Below are 6,000 nucleotides of genomic sequence, written 5' to 3'. Positions count from 1 at the left end.
GTGTGTGTGTGGTGTGTGTGTGGTGTGTGGTGTGTGTGGTGTGTGTGTGTGGTGTGTGTGTGGTGTGTGTGTGTGGTGTGTGTGTGTGGTGTGTGTGTGTGGTGTGTGTGTGTGGTGTGTGTGTGTGGTGTGTGTGTGTGTGGTGTGTGTGTGTGTGGTGTGTGTGTGTGGTGTGTGTGTGTGGTGTGTGGTGTGTGGTGTGTGTGGTGTGTGTGGTGTGTGTGGTGTGTGTGGTGTGTGTGTGTGTGTGTGTGTGTGTGTGTGTGTGTGTGTGTGTGTGTGTGTGTGTGTGTGTGTGTGTGTGTGTGTGTGTGTGTGTGTGTGTGAGACGGCCGACTTGTTGAAAAAAAAAAAAAATTAATATATATATATATATATATATATATATATATATATATATATATATATATATATATATATATATATATAAATAAAGAAGGTCTATAAATTTCAGCTTAATGGAGGGAGCAGTAGGGAACATCCCAGGAAACATCATTGAGTGGGAAGGACTTTTTTTCAGTTCATTTCAAAGCCAAGCCCTATCTAAGGTATACTACTATTCTCCCCAGGAAGTGACCCACAACAATTGGCTAACACCCAGGTACCTATTTAATGTACAGTGAACTAGGGTAACAAGTGCAAGGAAACATGCCCAACATCTCCACCTACCTCAGGATCGAACCTGAGTCCTTTGGTTGTAAGATGATACTACCACTGAGCCACAAGCCACCTAATTTTTGGGTAGTAGGGACTTGAGCATCTACTAGGCATGTGTGAGCATGCTAGACTGAAATGAGCGAGAAAGTGATTTTTGAGATTTTATATGCTGCTGGAGTGTGAGCAAGGTAACATTCATAAAAGGATTCAAGGAAAACCAGTTAGCCAAATTTGAGTTCTGGAGGTGAGAGAGAGTGGCTGCACTCTGAAGAGTAGGTGGAGATATTGCAACATGGAAGGCCGTTCTTAAATATTTATTATATTCATGGGGAAGTGCTAAAACTGTAGGGTGCATATAGTGTCTGAGAAATGTAAGATAACTAGGTTTGATCCCAATAAGGAGGAAATCTCCAATTCCTTGAATCATAAGACCTTCACTAGCATCAAAACATCCCTTGATGTCAGAGCTACTAAACAAATGATTGTGAATTTATTTCCTTCTTTTGGTCACCCTGCCTTTGTGGGAAATGACTGATTATATTTAAATCTATTACACGGTAATGTTGTCAACTGAACTGTTAAATATGGATTCGTACTGTACTTTCAGCATGTCTGTCATTTCTATGTAACCTTTGTATGTGCTCTTAAGTAGAGGGCCAACATAGTTAAGAAATTGCTAATTTAGCAAACAGTTGGGTTTACAATAACTTGATTAATCTATCACCTCCACCATTTTTTTTTCCAACATTGTCCATCTCCCATGAAGGTAGGGTGACTCAATAATGAAAATACATCCACCATGGTTCATTCAATGGAGCACTGTACTCTCCTCCAGAATTCAAGTCTGTCTAACTGGTTTTGCTAAATCCTTTCATTAACATTACTTTACTCACACCCCACCAGCAGGTCAAATCCTAAAATCCACTTGTGTCCATTTACTCTCATCTAACACACTCGCACACTTCACATATTAGATATAATTGCCACTTTTTTATTATAATATAGTTACACAAACCAATCATAACATCAAATTTATGAACATGGCTGTGCAGTCATTTATACAGCTGAGAATACAAGAATGTACTGTATTCTAAAATTCCTTTCATGCACTAAGAAGTTTTTTTTTTTTTTGGTAGAATGCTAAAAACTGTCTGGTACAAGATACTTTAAAAGTATTGTCAACTGCATGCAATAAGCAGGTATAAAAGGAAGAATAACAGCAGCACTGACCAGACACAATCATATATATACATATATATAAAAAAATGCCAGTCTTGAAAAGTGGGCCCAGAAACCACATGAAAGGTAATAAGAATGTGATGATTAGGTAAACTGGTACATACGGAAGGTAGATGTGAATTCTGAAGTGCCTGTTCATCCCTCTGGAGAATAATACAAACTTGACTTCAATTATTTCATCATTTTATTAATACAAAGGTTACGGTCAAGTTTCTTTTCAATCACAAATGTGCAACCATGAATATCATCTATCTATGCTCTCACATCAAACATACTTTGTATACTAAATCCACAAAGAAAATTAACCAACAAAATATAAATGAGGCATGAGCTTTATTTGTGACTTACATGAAATTATTAACACAAACTAAGCAAGATTATACTGTATTAAAAAAATATGCAGATACCATTTGATTTTTTTTTTTTTTTTGCTACTGAAGGCAAAACTGGATGGGAACAACATTCATCACAGTTTAAAGTTTTGCTATAATAAATGTAAAAAAAGTTCATCCAATTTTTTAAAGCAAGCAAGCAAGCCTATGACCATCAGGTTTAACAAAAATTATATCTCCATTCTTGCAAGCACACACAAATAAAACTGCTATTGGACTAACAACTGTTAGCCTTTTCTGCTTCAAAGTATATATTCAATGCTTTCAATAAATTAGAAATCAGACAGAAATGTTAGAGCTCTAACCCTTAACTATCAGAAGTCTAGTCCTAACCATGTACATTTAAAAGTAGCCATATACTAAGTCTAGGAGTAGCCTAACATTTAGATTAATTATTGTAAAAAGATAAAGTAATTCTGAATAATGACCGAAAGAAACCTTGGACCCTTCCCCAACTGAATGATCAATTTCTGCTCATATAAAGACCTCTTGAGCAAGGGGCTAGTAACCCTTCCTCCTGTATAAATTACTAAATGTTAAAAGAAAATTTTACAAGGTTTTCTTTTTTTACAAGTCACCCTGGTTCAGTGGGAGATGACCGGTACGTTGAAAAAAATGAAGACCTCTTGCCAGGAGGCAACTATTAACAAAAAACTGGATGTGAAAGCACTTGCTGCCAGTTCCACAGAACATGACTGTGAATATCTTCATACCATACATCAATATATTTTATCTACAAATGGTTGACGAGAAAATGATAATGATGAACATTTTCCCTGATCAATAGTAAATTATTACAGTTCAGGGAAAATATTCATAAAATGCAACATGACCAAGAGATGTGGCTTTGTATATACAAAGCCACATCTCTTGACCAAATTTACCAAACAAACAGTAACCCACCAAGCCTACACCAGACTAGTATACAAGACAAATGCACTTAATGAAATGAAAAACAAAGAAAAATAATAAATGCAGATGAGTTTGGATGCATCAGCAGCAGGAGCAGAAGCAGTAACAGTTGTAGCAGTGGTGTATTTGCCTGGCTGGCACCATCATACTTATTAAACCACCTGATCAATCAAATACTGTACAGGATAGACCCAGCTAATAGGTGTGGTAAAGTGTTTAATAAGTATTACATTAACACACAAAAAAAAAAAAAAACATTAAACTTAAGTGTGTGACGGACATTAATATTCGCAGGTATACTGAAGATGGGGGTCGAAGCCAACAACATTAAAGAATTCAAACAAAAGTATCTCTCTCTCTTGCTCCAATTCAAGAATCACAGCAAAATAAAGCTGTTGTATCATGCCTTCACTAACAGCCATTACTACATTGTGTGCCCTATCTGCAACCATTTTTGGTAAGTAAATGCAGAAAAGAGAAATTACCAACAGAAATTCCTGAGTGGAAGGTGGCAAACCACCTCTCTTAACCCTTTGACTGTCGCAAGCCCTTTTCTGAAACTGTCATTCTATGTTGCCAAATTTTTTTTGGAAAGAAAAGAAAAAAAAAAAAAAGATTTTTCTTATGAAATGATAATCTTTTCCCAATGGTAATGACATCAAAAGTACGAAATTTGGTTGAAAACTCACGTAATTATGCTCCCACGAAGTTAGCGGTCTTGGTGACATATATGCATTGGCGATTTTGCCGACTTTGAGCCCTGGTTTTGGCCAATTCTGCTGTTCCAGTTGACCAAACTCATAGCTATTTCTTTAGAACTCCATTTTTTTCTATCGGTTGAGTACAAGAAACCGCCCATTTACCGATTTGAACTACCCAATAAAGTGGTCAGAAATTGGCAATTTGGCCAATTTCACAGAAATTAAAAAAGATGCCAATTTCAAAATAGGATCCAGAATAAACAATGTAGACATTCTTGGCACTAAAATAACATATCCTCTGTTCATTAGTCATGTCTCTAGGCCCCTCTTATATTACTATTGCTTTCTATTTTGATTTTTTTTTTTCATAGAAAAAATACAAAATTTACTGTTATGCAGACTACTGCATTATTGTAAAAATAGTATAAATAATATCAGTGCACTAGTGAAAGAATATTAGACTCCCCTGTTGACGTGTATCGGATGTGTGGTGTGATTTGCTTACTCCTGAACATTGGTAAAAATCGAACATTTCTGCTACTTTGAGCTCAATTTCAAGGTCATTTTCATTGTGAAACTAATCAAAATCATCTCTATTTCTGTAATATGTTTTCCATTTTATCACGCGAAACCATGAAAACGAGAATACGACGATAAATACTATACGAAAATACACCTCAAATTCGGCATTTTAATTCAAAAAAAGGTCAGTTTTTTTTTCTCATTATGCACTGCATGCTGCAGAATTTTTTTTATGTGGTGCACACTGACCACACAGACCCATTCTCTCACATGTGGGCCTACCAGCTTTCTCCTGCTTGATTTGAAGCCGCTAGAATTTACGCGTATAAATACGTCGGAAACAGTGGCGAGTAAGACGTATATATACAACCAAAATAGTCAAAGGGTTAATGACCTCTAGCATAACAAATGGCAGAGGTCATTGGTGAAGAAGCTTTTGATTCGAGGAATTGTACCTGTCCCTCCTTTCCTCAAATCAAACCTGATCACTACCTATTTCCCTTGGTGCTGTATGGCCCAAGTTTAGTACTACCTTACACCTATCATGAATGTAATAGTAAGTCACAGAGCTGGGGAAGACATTCTGCTGGGAGAGGATGGGAGAGTAGAGATCAAGTATGGGATAGAGAGGCAGGGAATAGGAGAGGGAAGACCAATCTCTCACAAGTATAGCACATGGTTATGAATATTATTTCCCCTTCGAAAATAAGAAACAGATATGAAATATTATTGTCCCAGGTTGCATCTCACATTGTAACATGGATTTCTAAGTAGTGTCATTCACTGAATGAACCTTTTCTCTGGTACCTATCTAGGCTGTTAGGTAAAGGTGAAGAAACAAAACAAGAAAAAGTTGAAAAAGAAAAATAGGAAAAGAAAAAAAGAATAAAAAGGAAAAGAAAAAAGAATAAAAATGAAAAGAAGAAAAAGAAAGACAAAGCAATAGCAGTAGTAGTAGTAACTACAACAACTCAGTGAAATGAGCTAAATAATGACAGGTCACAGATATAAATGTGGTGGTACTAATTAATGTCATTCAATCAAAGGTTAAATGGCTCATCTAAGAGCTGTAGTAAGAAGGAAAAGACTGCCAACAACTTGAGCTACGTGGACATGGATACATTCACTTAGGACATCTTTATTGAAGATGTTTTGGTGCTTGGACCTTTATACAGTAGTACCTCGGTACTAAAACTTAATTTGTTCCAGAAGGCTGTTTGAGTGCTGATCTGCTAGAGTACTGAACAAATTTTTCCCAACCAATTTTCTTTTTGGTTGGCTGTTATCACTAATCTTCTTAGGCCACACGGTGAACAAACACGAAATAATTAACAGTGAAGTTCTGGCAGGTTGTGTTTGGTCAAGTGCCAAGCAAACAGTCGACTGAGCAATTTTTTTTATCGAACAAAGTGTTAGAATACCGAATTGTTCAAGTAGTTAGAGTACTGAGGTTCCACTATATATTTGAAGTAATCAAGGTCCAAAGACTGAGACAATTTCAATAGAGACCTAAGTAAATGCACTCCTGCTCATATTACTCGTGCAGTAAAACTGCGAATGGTCCAAATGTTTCACTT

At 36.3% G+C, this 6,000-nt stretch overlaps 1 protein-coding gene across 2 annotated transcripts in view; it reads right to left on the bottom strand.

Moving 5' to 3' along the window:
• The window catches only part of woc (without children), a 107,643-nt gene that overhangs the window by 73,882 nt on the left and 27,761 nt on the right, over positions 1 to 6,000 (bottom strand). The window lies entirely within an intron of this gene.

This window comes from Cherax quadricarinatus, chromosome 28 (genome assembly GCF_038502225.1).
Source record: "Cherax quadricarinatus isolate ZL_2023a chromosome 28, ASM3850222v1, whole genome shotgun sequence".
NCBI lineage: Eukaryota > Metazoa > Arthropoda > Malacostraca > Decapoda > Parastacidae > Cherax > Cherax quadricarinatus.
Note: the sequence above shows the minus strand (reverse complement) of the source record. Positions and strands in the feature narration are given on the sequence as shown.